Genomic DNA, 18,986 nt, shown 5'->3' on the forward strand with positions numbered 1-18,986 from the left:
TATCTGTCATAGTGTGCATACCTGAAGCCTTGAGTAGTTTTGACAATCTCTGTGAAGGGCAGAGACAAGAAACACTGAAATTGTTTCACCTGGCTTTAATAATAATAATAATAATTAATAATAATGGTGCACTTAATGTTGTGCTTTTCACATGTGACAGTGGTGAGAATGTTAGAAGAGTTGAGATTAGATTATAAGAAGAGTGAAAGGTTATTATGAGGAAGAAAGAGCATGGGTTGGTGTGGAAGGAGAGAGCAGAAAACAGAAAATATAGCTCACATTCGTTCAGAACCACATTTGAAAAGAGATCAGAGATCAGATGTGGCATTAGCAAATGATCTAAAGGTAGACAGTCACCCTGTACCATCACTGTCTCCTTTTGTTTTCATGTTTTATATCTCTTCTGACAAAGAGATAGATTCATGGTTTTTGTACAGCACCAGGATTCAGCAGTTTGGGGTTTTCTCCTAGCTCTACTACTGCTTGGCATGGCCTTGAATAAGTCATGTAACCTCTGTGCCTCAGTTTCCCATCTGTAACACATGAAAATGCTCTCTTCATTCCAGTATTAGGTTGTTCTGATTACATGCTCAGGATAGTACCAGGCACTGTACAAATGGAAAAAGAGGTCCAGTCCTTGCCCCAAAAAGCTTACTTTGAGAAGGCCACATAAAATCCTCTTGGACCATCTGTTGGAAGATTGTTTTATGGGTGTGATCCTGTTCTCATTGAAGTTATAAGATTTTCATCATGTAGAATTGGACCTTTAAATGTGACAAGCCAGTCAGTCAAACATTCAGAAGCAATTTTGCACTAACCAGTGTGCATGTGTCTAAATCTGTGAGACATAGTGAGGGCTGTAGGAAATAGCTTTTAGATCCAAAATGTAGGGTTTGTTTTTTTTATTGTTTTTTTTGTTTTGTTGTGTTTTCTTAAAAACAAAAAAAAATAATACTATGAGTGAGGAAATAAAAATCTGATTTCAGATCTCTTGACAGTGTCATTTAAACAGTGACTCACTCACTTTTAACCACCTGTTTGTGTCGCTAGCACAACGGTAAGTGATATTTTTAGCTACCATATTTTACTAACACGTGTAACTTCTTTTTATACTGAACACTCAGACAGTGATGGGGGAGGGGCGTAAACAAGAAATCTGGAGATGCTTTAAACACTGATGATCTTATTTTATGATCTATAGAAAAGCTTTGCCATTTACTCTGAAACAGACTACCTGCCCGTTTTCTCCTTCCCTCCCCCATGACTTCTCTAGGTAAGGGGCTGTACATTCCCTGCCTGCATTAGAAGCAACTTAATAAACAGGAGGTGAGATCTAAGCCCTGCTCAATGCAAATCCAGGAGTTCACGGACTGTCAGGAAAAGAGCAGCGAGCCCTGGAGGTGAGAACCTAGGTACCGCACCAGAGCCGGCCAGCAGCAGTTTTGGGTGAGAGTGGAGAAGGGGCACCCCCTCCCCTCTCCTCCCATCCCCCCTCCAGCCAATCCCCATTGTCCTTGCCTCTCCTCCTCAGGCAGGATGCTGCCCAATCAGGCGGTGCTCTTGCACTGCTCCCTTCCTCCGAGGGGAGGGGAGGAGGAGAGAGCTGGAGTCCTCACTCGGGGACCGCTTAGGGGCAGCGGCTCTGTGCCTCGCGCTCTGGGTTGTTGCTGCTGGTGCTGACCTGAGAGCCTGCGGCTCAACTTCCCCCCTCCTGCTGCTGCTGCCGTTGCCTGCGCTTTGATTCGCCTGTTCCCCTGTGGTGGCTGAGGACTCTCCAGCCGGTTTCCAAGGTAATGTGACCTCTCCTCCCCCAATGTGTCTCTGGCTTTATTCACAGCAAGTGCCCTACAGCAGGCAGGGCAGGTGGAGGTTGGGGGGGGGGGGCAAGGGGATGGCGTCTCCTGGGTAATCCTTACTCCTCTTAGCTCTCCTCCGAAAGCACTGTTCATGACGGACCTACTAGCTTCCCGGGAGTGTGTGTCTACACACACACACACCAGTCCTTTACCACACATCCATAGAGCAGTCCTTTACAACGCACACACATACCAGCCCTTTACCACACACAGGGAGAAGTCCTTTACAAAACACACACACACACACACACACCAATCCTTTATCACACACACACACACACACACACACAGAGCAGTCCTTTACAACACACACACACCAATCCTTTATCACACACACACACACACAGAGCAGTCCTTTACAACACACACACACACACACACACACCAGTCCTTTATCACACACCCACACAGAGAGAGCAGTCCTTTACAATACACACACCAACTCTTTACCACGCACACACCAGCCCTTTACCACATACAGAGAGCAGTCCTTTACAACACAGGCACATTGGCCCTTTACCCCACACACCAGAATTTTACCACACACACAGGCGCCAGCTCTCTACCACACATACACACACACACACAGAGCAGTCCTTTAGAACACACACACAGCAGCCCTTTATTACCCCCCTGCACACAATCATTGTTACAGACTAGCAAGGTATGTTTGTCAATATATTTGAGTATAGAATGCACGATGTGTTGTCTCTGCCTAGCAAATTAGCCAGGGAATATGCTTGGATCTGGGGGGGGGGGGAAGGGAGATGTAAAAAGGGTGGCAATTTCTCCCCCCTAAACAAAGAGAAGCCATTACACTTCATTCTTAATTTAAAGTTACTTGATGGACAAGAAGCAGGGGAGAGAGCAGGGATCAGATTTGCAGTCAGGTTAGAGTGGAGATATGTAAGGGAATCCTAGAAATTAGAGATAAGAAAGATCTTTTAAAATCATTCAGTAATCTTCTGGGGCCAAGGCAAGATTGCTCCCTCCAGCCTTTTATACCTTGTACATACACTACTCAAATGAGAGGGCTTCCACAGCTTCCTTTCCTTTGGAGCCTTCTGACAGTCTAATAAACCTAAGTTCTCCCCACATCCATCCTAAATTTCCTGGGCTCAGTTGCATGCCATTATTCCTATCTATACTTTTTTGGACCATTCCTCAACCTCATATACTCTTTTGATACCTGAGTAGCATAATACCTTGACCTACCTGCTACCAAATGAGCTCTTATCTTATAATAATATATGTTATTTCTTTCATATAAACACCAGGGATTTATTGTAGAATATGGAAGGAAGGGTTAATGAATCAGTTATGTAAAGTTGCTCCCAACCACCTCCTTCCCAGCTGCTCTCTGCAATTACTCATGTTTGGGGTTTTTTTCTTTGTGATTCCAGAGAAATGTATTTTAATGATTTCCTGCCACTAGGATTGCTACTGATGTTACTACAGGACATTTAAAATAATTTAGGCATCAGGCAACTTAAAGGAGAAAAAAACTACAAATGCAAAGTCATGTGTTTGTGTGTATAATGTATATGCACACAGAAACACACAAAGACATTCTGCATTTTTTTCACCTTTAAGTTGTCTGATTCCTGAAATTTCCAATGCGTGTGTGTGTGTATATATATGTCTGTCTGGTCAGTAGAGAAGTTAGATCAAATCTTAGTGGTTACACGATTATTCAGTAGTCCCCTGCAGCAGGTCAGCAGCCAGTATACTCCTGGCTCCGCTCCAGGAGAGCCCCCTGCAACTCCACGCTGCTGCCTTTGTAACAGGGGCAACAATGAAAGGAGCCCATTTAACCAGCACCCCTTGGAGGCTGGCTCCCACCTGCCATCCCACTCTGCTGCCTTTGACACAAAGGTAACAACCCGGGGGGCAGCAGCCCCTGTCCACAGCGGGCCGAGCTCCCCACAGACAGAGGCTGTGCCAGCATCCCACAGAGCAGCCTCTGTCTGCATCGAGCTTGGGCCCACCAAGGACAGAAGCTGCTCCAGCCGTGGGGAGGGACAGGCGACTCCTCCCTGCCCCCCTTCCCTCCACTGCCTCTGTGGGAGGCAGTATGAGGGGGAGCAGGAGGCTCGCAGAGTCAGCGCGTGTGGAGAGCTAGCTTAAAAACTGGCTCTCCATGTGTATCGGCTCCCTCCTGCCCCTACACTACCACACTGGTGCCTCCGATAGAAAGGCAGTAGCACAGCAGGGCAAATGACTCTGTACCAGCCGATACATGCGGAGGGTGGCGGGGACAAACAGTTCCTTGGGATTTGGTGCTCATGAGGAGCCAGTTTAAAAGCTGGCTCTCCACTGGCACTGGTTCCCACCTCTCCTTTGTCTTGCTTCCTCTGATACACTCCCCCTCTTGCTGCCTCTGTATGTAGTTGATAGGATTAACCGACAAACTCAGGCTTATCAGTTAATGTGTAGTTGACTACACATTGACATCCCTACTAGACAGAAGGTAAAATCTTTACCTTGTCCATTCCATTGCCCCCACATCCCTACGTTAATGTCAGTTTTACACTAAAGTTTGCATTTTCACATGATGACTATTGCTAATTAACTTGTTGAGGCTTTAATTTGTCTTAAGACCCTCCCACCCTGGTTGTTTTTTCCCTTGTTTAATTGTGTTAACAGAGTCTTATTTGTACTAAGCCTGCCATGCATTTTTATTTTATTTTATTTTATTATGAAAGCTATAAAATGACCATATGACTGGTCAGATAATACTTTGTACTTCCTCTCTTCCCAGCTTCAGTCAGACTTTTGAATGGAAACTATCCCATGAAACAACTTCCATGGAATGAATTTGAAAGCATTTTTATTAATACTGATAAATGATATTTATTGAAGCAAAAAATAGCAAATATAGGCATTTTTTGGCTTGTAATTCAACTATGATTTATTCCCGAGTACTGCTAATCCTAGAATTATAAAAAACATAGGGCTGAGAGGAACCTTGAGGAGTCATCAAGTCTAGTACCCTCCACTGAGGCAGACTAAGTACAATTTAGTGTAAATGTAGGCTTTGAATAGATAATAGAGTAGATGAATAACTTTTATAGGGTTTTTTTTTCAAAATATTAATTAACTAATCATGGCACATGGTTGGTTGCATGGCAGTTCTTTCTCCTGCTCCCTAAAATACAGTTCCGCTACATGTACACAAAACTTTTGAGCTTCACAAACACTTTTGGGACCTTTAAAGCTTGTTCCAATATTCACAAGTAAAAGAATAGCAGCACATAAATGTGTGTAATTTGCAAATTTGTTTGTGAATGTGCTCCTCCCCCCTTATTCCACTAGTGCTAACATTTATTCTATATTGAAATAAATAGCCACATACAAAGTGTATAAAATGCCCCTAATTAGTTCAATTTCCAAGTGGCTGGATTATTTCTACACTAGCAAATTTGCTTAATTATGACCTTTATGGGTAGTGGTTTCCAGGCTATATTTAATAACCTGTCACAACAAAACACCTGGCTTGTGCCAGTTATGCTGATTTCATTTACACTAATTTCTAAATAATATTAAAAAGTTTTCATGTTATTCCCATGAAGATCACAAATAAAAATCAAACAGTCATAGTAAGTAGGTGGGACAGCACTGCAGTGTCCACTAACAGGTCATTCTCATTCAAGGTAGTAACTCAAAGAACTACTTAGTTACAGGAGTGGAGCTGGAAAATGTACAGCTATAGTGATCACACAGCTAGATTTTAACTGCATTTTTTTTAACTGAGGAATGTTAGTGCACATAAAAGAAATCCTTGGTATTTAAGCTTAATGATGACAAGATTTGTTGAGTTTTCTCTTGCAAGTATGTCTGTACACTTGAATCCCTATCTACAGCACCATCGGTTGTTTAAGTCTTCAGTATGTACATTGGTCCTTATCTCCAGAACTTGTTGCTATTCCTATGCTATGCTTCTCTAAAATATAAAATGCCATTAATACCGAATGGGGTGATGTTTTGGATAAATGCAGAGTAGGCATCAGATAAAGAGAAACAAATTCATCTCATTTGTGACCAAAACCCATGTCTTTGCTAGTTGGTTGATTAATTTGTTAAAAACTAATGGCTGATAATGTTCCCATGTATGGGAAATAAAGAGAGTGGATTAGTTAAATATAGACGGTGAAGGGATTAAATAAATTCTGTTTAGATCCCTTGCTTTTCAGCTCTGATGCTGTGTGAAATCTGACTTCTACAGAGCATGAGAAATAATATACATGCATTATTAATGCTGGGAATCTCAAAATGTTTCACTTTCTAGGTTTGGATAGGAAATTACATGTAGAAAGTGGGTCATTAGGTTTAATAGACATTAGCCTCTAGAATTTTTGTTTGGCAATTTGATTTGTCAGAATTGATATGTGTCAGTTTAGACAAACTGGGACTTTCAGACCACCCATTTTGTAGAAAAATTTCCCTGAACCTTTGAAGTGTTTTGAGGTCTTTGGATAGAAGGTGTCATATAAATGCCAAGCTACTATTAATTATTCATGTGTTGATTAAGAGTCTCTGAAACTTGCTTCTATGATTTATTTGTTGTACAATAAAAAGGGTTGCAAAGCATTTGTGGCAAAAAAGATTTTGGTCCATTAATTTCTTTGCACTGCATGTCATCTGACAGTCTGATTCATGATTGTACTCTACCAACTACCCAATCTTCTCCTGGACATGCAGCCAAAAGGTTCAGAAGAGGACTGCCACAGGAAGTGCTGCTCTTTTGACATGCCTATTTAAGTGAACCTATTAACTCTATAGATATACTATGCATGGTGTGTTCTGTTTCAGGTCTATGTGAGTGACCAAATAGATCAGCATCATGAAAAACAGAGACAGAAATGTTTGTGTTGGAATTTTAGATATAGCATGGGATCGTCTGAAAAAGTGTGAATGTTAGGGATGAAGTCATAGCCCCACTGAAGACAATAAGAGTTTTGCTGTAGAATTCATTAGGACCAGGATTTCACCCAGGTGTCTGCTCTGAAAATGTATGCCTCTAGGTAGAGGGCTATAAAGCTCCCTTTGATTTTAGTAGTTCAGGATTATCACAAATGTCCTTTTAAAAATTTATAAACAAAAGGAATTGAAATAAAGGCTCAGTTTAACACCCTGGGGAGGGAATTGTCATATTATAACAAATTGAAAGAGTTCTATCTAGTTGGACCTGGGGGACTGGCAGCAGGACTCCTGGATTCCTCACTCGGAGACTATGTACCCTTGAGCAAGGCATTTATTTGTATTTTAATAGTGAATTTATTGTCATTATCAGTATATTTTTACAGAAAATCACAAGATAAATAGAGGCACTGGGATGGAAGGTTAAAAAGAGATTGCAATAAGAGAAGACATTACCATCTGGATTCCTTAGCGAGCAGTTATAATGGTGCTTTGCTAGTATATCAACAATTATTAGTAGGAAGCCTAGGTATAGAGATATGCAGGCCTTTTAATCATTGTTTTCTTGAGAGTGTAATTAATTAAAGGTAAGCTACATGTTTAAATTGCCACTAGAAGAGTCTCATCCTTGAGTTTGGACATTTTTTTCTACAGTGAAGAGTTCCTGAAATTCTTCAATCTGTTTTCCCAGTGTTGGTGTTGGGGCTTCACTATTATGAAGCCCCAACACCAACACTCCTTTCTAACAGATGTTGTAAACAATAGATTTAATTTCTTTTGCTTATATTTGTATTGATCCCTAAGGGAGCAAGTAGGGTGGACAGCTTGATTTGTTGTCCTGTTAGTGTTATTCAGCACTTAGGATGCATCTACACTGCAGTGTTTTTCCAGAATAATGGCTGTTATTCTGGAAAAACAATACTAGTGTCCACACTGCAATTGCGTTATTTTGGCAGAAAGTCGAAATAACGGAGGGCTTTTTCTGATGGTGGTAAACCTCATTCTATGAGGAATAAGCCTTTTTCTGAAAAAGCTTTTTTGGAAAAAGGCATGGGTGGATGCGGAAGAGGGAGTTCTTTTGAAAAAAGTGGCCTCAAGGAAACAACACTGGTGCCCTCCTGGCCATTCTGTCCACACTCATCACAACTCTATAGTTTCTGTTTCCCGGCAGCTCTTAAAGCTGCAAACACCAGGGACAGGGCTTGTGACAGGAAGCCAACTCAAAGAGATGCCACACACCAGGCAGCTGCTGGTGCCTGACGTGTGGGCACCTATGTCCCAGCCACAAGCCCCCCATGAGCCCACTGGTCCTCCCAGGGAGCATGCACAGGGCTCCCCGGAGCCTGCCGGGGGCTGGAAAAGGCATACCCCATCCTCGTCAGGGGTGGAGATACTGGCCGTCCTGGAAGTATGGGGTGAGGAGGGGACCCTCCCGGATCTCCACTGCAGATGGCATAACACCGACATCTACAGCCAAATGGCCAACAGCCTGGTCACAAGGGGCTACTACAGGTCTCTGGAGCAGGTCTGGAGCAAAGTAGCAACGTAAAAGAGCTCTAGCAGGGCTACACACGCAACTCTCATTCTGGGGCAAGACATCCTGGGGAGCAGTGCACCCCTTCCCCACCTCTGGTGGTGGACTCGGGGCTGGAAATGCCCGTTGTCACCTGGCCAGGAATCCCAGCCCATGCGGAGAAGGAGGAGGATGAGGAGCTGGAGGAAAAGGAAGAAACAATCGGCACAATCAACCTGAATCCAGTACCCCAGGGCCTGGATGTCTCTCAGGCATCCTCTGAGGGCAGGGAGGGTTCGTCAGGTGAGTGCTCTTAGTTTCTCATATACACAGAGGGCAGAGGTGGCAGGCTCTGAGGGGCTGTGGTGCAATCATCTCTCGGTCTGGCTCTGGTGCTGCAGTCCGTGCACATGGATGCATGTGCAGTGCCAGTCTGCACCACGCAGCCCCAGGAGGCAGCCCCAGAACATCCCTGGGCTCCTGCTCACAAGCTCTGGGGAGGCCAGACACACTTCTGACTGCCCAAGGGGAGGGACCCCCTCACTTCTCCCCTCCCACACCCAGGCACTGCTGGAAGGAGGCTGGGGACAAGGGCACATGCACACCTGCACACAGACTCTAGAGCAGTGTTTCTTAAACTGTGTTCTGTGGCACACCAGTGTGCCGTGGGGCCGTCAGAGGTGTGCCACGGAGAACAACAGAATTCAAAATGGCTGCCCTTTTAAGGGGAAAGCTACTTTTTTTTTCTCTCAATAACTTTCCCTCAACCCTTTTTTTCCTCGATATCTTTCCCCTCCGGCCCTTTCCCCCCTGCCCCCCGACCTGCATCTCAGCTAGCCTCAGGCATTAGCACCCGGAAGCAACTTCTGACCTAATGCCCTGCCAGAACTGGTTCTGGGTGGCCTTAGTTGCAAGATGGCATCCAATCACTGTGGACGCTATCTTTCAAAATAGCAAATTGCTATTTCATTACACTTTTTGCATGTGGACGCTCTATTTCAAAATAAGCTTTCCTGGAAGATCTCTTCCAGAAAAGCTTATTCCAAAAGAAACTTGCAGGGTATATGTACCTTGAGTGACTTAGACTCAAACATCTTATCTTTGAGGCAAAACCAATGTTCTGAGTAGTCAATGTTCAATCTGTGCAGAGTAAGAGGTCATCTGGTAAATGACTTTGAAGCTATAGAGTACAAACAGAAGACATATTGATGTGTTTCAAAATGGCATGCCTCTTATTTAGAATTTTGAATATGGCTCTGTCCAGCTCACATTTGGTTGTGGATGTTTCTCATGTGCTGCTTCTGTGAACAACTGGCAGACCAGGGCTAGAGAAGTAGGATCTGGAAAGAGACCCTGAAAAGGACTGTGGTAAGCAGTTTGGAAGTGACCAGGTTGATGCCTAAAAGCAGGTAAGAGAAGAAAACTCCGGGGACAAGTGGAGTTTCTTTGGTCAAAGATTTCTTGAAAGCCTTGGATTAAGGTGAAAGGGTAATGGTGTTGTGCTTTTCTTTTTGCTTTAACTGGACTTTGTTTCACCTAATTCTTGTTTACACCAGAAGGGAAGAGATTTTATTGGCTTGGGCTGGGGCCTAAACTAAATCAAAGTCCTGGTGAGAAGGGAAAACTCAGTGGCTTCTCCTAACAAAGAGTGGCAAGTCATTGGGAAAAATGCATCCCTAGTGCAACTCCTTTGCATTTCACAGAGGATAAATTGGCCCCTATGCTTTAAGATTTTGGAAAGGGGCTTTAGTAGCATGCAACCATTTTTATTCTCTCCTCAGAGCAGGCAGCGGGCTCTGCAGCTGAGTCTCAGAACAGGTCTCTTGTGGTCAGTGGACAGCAGACTTGCCTGGTAAGATGGGTCTGCCCTTTCCTGAATGGGAAGGAGCTGTGCTCAGATTGCATTACATGAGAAGAATGATTTTCAGTGGAGACAAAGTAATACATAACTGGTATTTATGGCAACAGAGTCTATCCGCCTGTGGGCTCCTGACTGGATTTTAACAGTCAGCATTAGCTCTGAGCTGAAAGCACTATCTTCTTCAATTTACTTTTGAAGATGGGGAAGGGGTGGGAGGATTATGTAATAATTTTGTTCTTCGTCTATCTAAACCATGGCCCTCTCCTGAACAGAAGGCATCACTTTTGCAGAACTAACGGTGGTTTTGTGTATGTGGATGACTGAGGCACATGGAAACTGTGCTGCTAGGCTTTAGGGAGGAAAAGAAATGTTACCAACTACACTGCCAGAACTTGAGCTGGTCAAACTCCAAAGCACAGTTCATTACCAGTATAATGGCTTTAGTTGAGTTATACTAGGAATGAACTGGCCACAGTGTTTGTCTTAGCAGTTTGACTAGCTCACCTCAAGGGTTGCTGACCCTGAAAGATACCACCAGATGATTTTACTTACCCTTTTCCCTGTCCTGTCATTTACAATATATTGCAACTGAAAATGTCTCATCCTCATATCTTGGATGCATTTGAACCATTGTAGATAAATGATCCCAGACCTCCTTTCCAAATTACTGTACGGTAAGCAGCATGAGTGAGGGCTGGTAAGAGATCCTGATGATTGAGGTTGTTGTCTATTCATTGTCAATTCATCGGGGGTGTCATTGCAGAGGGTGGAACAAGATACACTCAGCAAGTTTGTACTTTTTTCCCTGTTAACCACAGATCCATCATTGTGACCTCTTCAATCTGACTTAATTGTCCATGTCTCTGAGTGGAGGCAGCTGCCTTGTTCTACCACACTGTATATGTGTGTTCAGAGCTTGGCACCAGCCTATTTATACTCACTTTTTTCCCCCTAAAGCAGATTGTAAAGGCACCCTTCCTTTAAACCAGTCTATTGGTTTGAAAGTGCCAGTAGCTAAAACTGATTGGCTGTGTCTACACTGGGCCACTTATTCCAGAAAAGCAGCCGCTTTTCCAGAATAACTTGCCAGCTGTCTACACTGGCTGCTTGCTTTTCCGGAAAAGCAATGATGATCTACTGTAAAATTGTCAGTGCTTTTCCGGAAAAACTATGCTGTTCCCGTTCGGGCAAAAGTCCTTTTCCAGAAAAACTGTTCCGGAAAAGGGCCAGTGTAGACAGCACAGTAGTCTTTTCCGCAAAAAAGCCCCGATCGCGAAAATGACGATCGGGGCTTTTTTGCGGAAAAGTGCATCTACATTGGCCACGGACACTTTTCCGGAAAAGCATCCTTCCAATGTAGATGCGCTTTTTCCGGAAATACTTATAATGGAAAACTGTTCCGTTTTAAACATTTCCGGAAAAGGGTGCCAGTGTAGACGTAGCCATTGAGAGAGGCATAGGCTTTTTGGGTTTACTGCTCCAGGCAGCTGGAATAAGCTCTTCCATGACATTGAAACAGGCATCAACCCTGAACTTTTAATTCTTTGTCTTCAGAAACCTTGTCAGAGTTAAAGGAATTGAAACTGAGACTGCTCGGTGTTGTATGTAATCTGCTGATCTTGGAGGATGTCTTAAATATTTTTTTGTGTCTGCATGTTATATGCTGGCATCAGATGTCTGATTTCTGGTGAAACAGTGAGTCAGTTGCAGAGATGGGAATAAAACCCCTGATTCCTAAATCTCACCCTGCTGCTCCAACTACTATGACAGGTTGTTTTTCCCTATCTCTGTTGCTACCTGGAGGGTAGAATGTCTAGTAATAAACATCCAGATCAATAAGGTGGATAAAGTAGCAGGAAAAGTAATTTGGAACTTAAATGTCACTGCACTTTGCTTCTCTTCATCTGTCAGACTGTGAGAAGTTGGAGTCTATAGTAAAAATTTCAAAGTGCCTTGGCAGCTTAGCAAAAGTTCCATTTTAAAATGTGTTAGGTACTTAGAAGTCTAAATATCATTGAAAGTCAGTTGGATTCCAGTGATTTCAAAAACTTCTCCTCATGACTGATTTATAGAAGCTATGTAGAACCCATCACATGATCCATTGTCTACAGCCAAGCCATAAGATACAATCACATTTTCTTCAATCCCTCAGATAGACAAATACCTGCAGGATCTCTGTCAAGCATTCTTAAAACTGGGCTAGTGAGGAAACAGATTGAGAGAGCCAGATGGGTACCCAGAATCCACCTACTATAGGACAGACCCAACAGGAAAGTAATAGAATGCCACTGGTCATTACTTACAGAACCTCAACTAAACCTTCTCAACACATCATGAGGGATCTTCAATCGATGTTCGATGATGACCCGTTTCTCTCACAGACCTTGGGGAGGAAGGCTAGTCCTCACTTACAGGCAGCCCCCTCCAACTCAAAACAAATACCACCAACTACACACCACACATCAGAAGCACTAACACCAATCCCAGCAACAAACCCCATTCCCGATTCTGTCCACATATTTACCCCCAGTGACAATGTCACGAGACTTAACCACATCAGTGATGCCATCAGGGGCTCAATCACCTGCACAGCTGCTGATGTGATATATGTTATCATGTGCCAACAGCCCCTTTGCCATGTACCGTATATTGGACAAACCTGATTGACTCTATGCAAAAGACACAAATCAAACATCAAGAACAGTAACAATCAAAAACCAACAGGAGAGCACTTCAGTCTCCCTGGACAACAAGTAAAGTTGCGATACTTGAGCAAGAAAATTTCAAAACCAAACTGCAGCATGAAGTTGGTGAGCTGGAATTCATGTCCAAACTAGACACCATCATCAGAATGAACCTGAATAGGGACTGGGAATGGCTAGCTCATTACAAAAATAATTTCCTGTCTTAGGTATTCCTACCTTCTTATCAACTGTTGGACATGGGCCATATCTGTGACAGAGAGAATTGCAAAGTGCTTTCTCCACAGCTGCCTTCCTTTTCCTCTCATTACTTCAAATCCTCCAAGTATACAGACAAATGTGGAAGGGTTGGTCAATTGGCTTTTTTGTATTCTCAAAATGTGGAATTTTAAAAGATGAATTGGCATTCTTGGATCTTCTTTGAAAATTGTAATGTCCCCCTTCTCTCCTGCAAGAAAGGTTTATCTGAGTTTTGGAAGATTTTGTGGGTCCTGTGTGTGTGGGCATGTATGTGGAGAACTTTCATAGCATTTGGCTCAAGCCAAGCATAAGACAGTGCTCATATCTACGTCTTTCTGTGACTCAACAGCTCTCTTAATCAAGGGGCTACACCCTTCTATGAGTGCACCTTACCAGCAGAGCATCCCATCCTATTCCACTTCTGGTTCTAGACAGTGACTGTTTACTTCAGCAGTAATGCCCTGTGATGTGCACAATTGACCAATATCCCCAACTTGGTTATTTTTATTCATTTAATCTTATGACACATGCTGATCTTTCAGACCATGGACAAAACTTAATAGTATTATTTTAGAAGAACAGATTGGCACAGTGCTTACCCAGCATGATCTTCCTGTGCCACACACTGAACAACCAAAGATCAGGCCTGAGAGCACTCCCTTACAGGACTAACACACACATTCCTCCTGGCAGTTGGTGAGGGCCACATCTCAATGTTTATGCTACTTGACCTACCTGCCGCATTTGACACAGCTGAACACTTAGTGCTGTTGACCTTCCTATGTGATGTAGGTAGTGCAGCACTACTTTGGCTCTGGTCATTCCTCTTCCAACAGGAGACAGTGTGGTAATAGGCAACAGATCCACACACACGCACCCCAATCCAAACCTTCAGTTACATAATCTCATGGCAAGCTGTTCTGCCATCATTCCCATCCTCTCTCCCATATCTACATACGTAGGTGGTAAGACACCAGGAGTACCTTTGCCAGTGGTGCACACCAAGAACACCCAGTTTACATGCTTCCTTAATCACAGCCACAACCAACACCATTACAAAGATATCCTAGTGCCTTAAAGGAGATCAGCATGTGGTAAACTGTAGCTGGTTCAGACTGAACAGAGGCAAGACCAAAGTGGTGAGGGTCAGATAGGGAAATGGGTTTAGACTGTCCCCATTCATCGAAGTAATAAAAGTCTTTGGGTTCTGTTCTTCTCACCACTATGCCTAGGAAATCAATGGCAAAAAATCCACCTTCTGCCTCCAGTTTACTAAGAATTTTTCCCTTCTTCCCAACGTGAGGATCTGACAACAGTGGCTGTGTCAACAATAGGCTCTTTTGGAAATATTTTTCTTTGTTATTAACCCCCATGCAACAGCATGTCCTCCATATGTACTTTATCTAGGGTTACAGCAACAATCATGCAAAGGATCATGTGCAACAGTGATAAAATGTGTGTTTTTGTTTTCTACTGCATATGAATTTGAGTTTGATTATTTTAAACGGAAACTAAACATTTTCTATGAGGCTCTCCCTTTAAAGACAGCTTTGCCTCATCTCTGTCATTCAGTTGCTCTTTATTCCCTTGAAATGGCTAAATCCACACCACCATCCAGCCAGATCCTGTTGTTTTTAAACTATCTAAAACAGACAGTAAAAGCAAACAAGTTATTTGCAGATTGCCACTGAAGGGTGGCAATGTCCAACTAATTGCCTCTAAGCTGTGTGCCCCCTCAGCAGGCTACTGAGGGCCACAAAAGGGCCTGGAGAGCAGAGAGGCAGGGGGTGAGGTGGGCAGAGAGCAAGTTGGGGCAGTGGCAAGGAGAGGCTTTTCTCCCATGGCTCCAGAGCTGCTACTGTCCACAGGGAGAAAGACTTTCCCTCAGCCCAGGTGCTCCTATAGGGGGGGGGGGGGCTGGAGGAGTTCTCTTTCTCTCTGCTGCTTCCCCTGGACAGCCTGCACCCCAAATCCTTCACTCTTGGCCCTACCCTAGAGTCCTCACCTTCTCCAGAAGCCTTCACACCCTGCAACCCAACCCTCTGCCCCAGCCCTGAGCCCCCTGCCACACCTCAAGCACCTCAGCCCCAGCCAAAGGCTCCCCCTTTTTTTAGTGCTTTTATCCTGTCTAGATTTAAACAATTCAAGGAGTAGGGCATCCACTAATTCCCTTGGGAGGTCATTCCATTTTCTACAGTCCCATCAGCACATCATTTTCAAATGATTTTTAGCTTCCTTCTAACAAGACTCCTGTTTCAATGCAGCTTTTCTAGGAAGATGTTAACATGAGTTAAAATCTGTGTGTATATACAATCTCTCAGATTCAGTCAGGGTGTAGTTTCCTTGCTCAGTATTCTAAGCCTTCTTTTACAACCAGAATTCAACCCAAAAAACTATCTTAACTTTAACTCAGGATCATGCTATGAGTGTCCAAGATTTTCTGCTGCCTTCTCTGGCTGAATAAGCATCGATGGAACTAGAACACAGAGCTGTAGAGCGTAGAAGAGCTGACAGGCCCATATTGTCACTAGGAGAACAGATAGAACGCACTCCAGAAAATACTGTGGAGTTGGAGCATAGTAGGAAATACCACACAAAAGGTCCAGAGGGACAGTACTCTGTGGTGCCAAACAGGCTATTTAATTCTGGAGGATGGCCCAGCAAGTTGTCTGGGCACCAGATAATTAGGGTCTTACCAAGTTCTTGACTGAAAAATGCATCACAGATCATGAACTCTGGTCTCTCCCATTAAATCTGGTGATTGTAGAAAAGTTGCAGTATTTCCACCCTTACTTCTGTGCTGCCTTTCAAGCTGGGTAACTGAGAACAGTGGCTTTTGGCCGTGGACCCAGCTCTGAAAGCACCAGCAGCACAGAAGTGAGGGTGGCATGATATAGGGGGGTCATAATTTTTTGGGGCCTTATGGGTGGGTGACAGGGCAACATATTCATGAGGGGTGTGAGTGCTGTGGTTACCCTCCACCCCTACATATAGCTACCCCAAGGTACCTTTAACCTCTGAATGTTGGGGAGGAGTAGAGCTGAAGGAGGGTGACCTGGGGGCTAGGCTATGGAGGGACAGGACTTCATCTTCCTCTGTGCAAGCCACTCCTAGGGCTAGGTCAGACACATCTCCAGTGGCAGTGCACACCATGCTGTTCTCACTTCTGCACTGCTGCTGGCAGTGGCAGTGCCTTCAGAGCCGGATGCCCAGCCAAAAGTCACTGCTCTCCAGCTGCCTCTCTTGAAGTGAGCACTACTGACAGCAGCAGTGCAGAAGTAAGGGTGGCAATACTGAGACCCCCTACAATAATCTTGAGATCCCCCTCCCTCCGCACACACAACTCCTGTCAGTTATAACATTTGAAATCCTGTGGGGGAGGGAGGGCATGAAATGTACCAATCTATCAATAATCTAATTATCTGCAAGAGAGAATGCAGGCCTAGCAGCAGCGTGGGGGTTATCCTGTTTATTGCATTCAATGTAGCATGTATGATTACCTGCCCTATGGACAGGTGGCATATGTGTGCATTTGATGCAAAGAGCTCCTAGCCCTCAGAGACCTCGTACAGGCTTTGGAGGCCAGGGTGGCTGAATAGGAGGAGTCAAGAAAGGCAGAGAGGTACATAGATGAGGCTTTCTGGGACACTGTAGAACTATCCCACCTCTTGTCAGACAGGCCCCATGCTGTTAAGGAGGATGAAAGGCTCAAGGAAGGAGAACATTCAACTGGAGCAGAGGGGAACCATCCCACCTCCTTTCATATGATGATGTGGTATCCTCTTGCACTGAGGATACCTCTCCACGAACGGGAACTCCAGCCATTAGGAAAAGGCAGATATTAGTAATGGGGGATCCAATCATTAGAAACATAGACAGCTGGGTTTGTGATGACCAGGAGAACTATATGGTGACTTGCCTGCCTGGTGCGCACGTTGTGGATTTCTCAAGACAGCTAGATAGATTTATGTGTAGTGCTGGGGGGGGAGCCGGTGGTTGTGGTACATATAGATATCAATGACACAGGGAAGGGTAGGAGAGAGGTTCTGGAGGCAAAATTTAGGCTCCTAGGGAAAAGATTGAAATCCAGAAACTCTGTGGTAACATTCTCTAGACTGCTTCCAGTTCCACACACAGAGCCAGGTAGGCAGGCAGAATTTCAGAGTCTCAATGTGTGAATGGTGTAGAGAGGAGGGGTTTAGATTTATTAGGAACTGGAGAAACTTGTGCGAAAGGGGGAGCCTATGAAGCACCTCATGAAGCCTAGGGTCAGCTGAGCACTCCCCTGCTGATCCTGAGCTCCATGTGGAGCTGCTGCTCTGACACACCATGAGGAACTTGATGCCAGGCTCCCCGCAGCATTTCAAAGCACATAACCACAGGGAGCCCAGGGTCAGCGGAGGAGTCCCCAGTTGATCTCGGGCTCCAAGTAGCGCTGCTGCCTTGAATGCTGCATGCAGCCTGAGACACTCCAGCTGGCCCCAGGCTGCATAGAGCATTTCAAAGCGGCAGCACTGCGTGGAGCCCGGGGTCTGGCCCCAGGCTCCCAGGGGCACTGCTGCTTTGAAGTACCTCCTCCTCGCTCTCCTCTCTCCCCCCACTTGCTGCCTCTTTCTGATAAAGGCAGCAAATGGGGGAAATGACTAGTCAACTAGCCTGTTGACTATCTGATAAGCATTTGCTTATCAGATAGTCAACTAGTCCTTCACATCCTTTATTCATACTAGGTACAAAATATATCAGAAGGACAGAACAGGTCATGCTGGTGGGGGAATGGCATTATGTGTGAAAGAAAATGTGGAATCAAATGAAGTAAACAACTTAAATGAACCAAAATGTTCCACAGAATCTCTATGGGTAGTAATTCCATGCTCTAATAATAAGGATATATCAGTAGGGATATATTATTGACCATCTGACAAGGAAAGTGATAGTGACTATGAAATGCTAAGGGAGATTAGAGAGGCTATCAAAATAAAAGACTCAATAATAGTGGTGGATTTCAACTATTCCCATATTGACTCGGTATACCTCAGGACGAGTTGCAGAGATAAAATTTCTTGATACCTTAAATGACTGCTTCTTGGAGCAGCTGGTTCTGGAACCCACAAGAGGAGAGGCAATTCTTGATTTAGTCCTAAGTGGAGCACAGGATCTGGTCCAAGAAGTAAATATAATGGACCGCTTGAAAATAGTGACCATCATGTAATAAAATGTAACAACCAAACACTGTGGTATTTAGTTTCAGAAAGGGGAACTACACAAAAATGAAGAGGTTAGTTAAAGAGAAATTAAAAGGTACAGTGACAAAAGTAAAATCCCTGCAAGCTGCATGGAAACTTTTCAAAGACACCATAATAGAGGCCCAACTTAAATGTGTATCCCAAATTTTAAAAAAATAGTTAAGAGAACCAAAAAAGTGCCACAATGGTGGCACAACAACCAAATAAAAGAAGCAGTGAGAGATAAAAAGGCATAATTTAAAAAGTGGAAGTTAAATCCTAGTGCAGAAATAGAAAGGAGCATAAACTCTATCAAATTAAGTCTAAAAATATAATAAGAAAAGCCAAAAAGGAATTTGAAGAACAGCTAGCCAAAACCTCAAAAAGTAATAGCAAAATGTTTTTAAGTACATCCGAAGCAGTTAGCCTGCTAAACAATCAGTGGGGCTGATAAAGTTGCTGTGCCATTGTTTTTAGGTGACAAATCTGAGGAATTATCCCAAATTGAAGTGTCAGTAGGATAGTTTTAAGAACCGGGGTAACCAAATGAAATGTATAGGTAGCAGGTTTACAACAAACAAAAGGGAGTTTTTCTTCATGAGGTGCACAGTCAACCTGTAGAACTCCTTGACAGAGGATGTTGTGAAGACTGGGACTTTAACACAGTTCAGA

The 18,986-nt window shown here is 43.9% G+C and overlaps 1 protein-coding gene across 4 annotated transcripts in view; it reads left to right on the forward strand.

The window, feature by feature from the left end:
- Positions 1-1,564: 1,564 nt before the first annotated feature.
- LOC106731555 (stonin-2) overlaps positions 1,565-18,986 on the forward strand; it is a 133,086-nt gene continuing 115,664 nt past the window's right edge. For 2 of the 4 annotated variants that reach the window (XR_012903348.1, XM_075926761.1), the window contains exon 1: positions 1,576-1,790. The gene's annotated coding sequence lies outside the window, so the exon portion shown is untranslated. Of the gene's footprint in view, positions 1,791-18,986 lie in introns of all 4 variants that reach the window. The other 2 variants (XM_075926762.1, XR_012903349.1) reach the window with 2 other exon arrangements.

The sequence above is a fragment of the Pelodiscus sinensis genome, chromosome 4 (genome assembly GCF_049634645.1).
Source record: "Pelodiscus sinensis isolate JC-2024 chromosome 4, ASM4963464v1, whole genome shotgun sequence".
Classification (NCBI taxonomy): Eukaryota; Metazoa; Chordata; order Testudines; family Trionychidae; genus Pelodiscus; species Pelodiscus sinensis.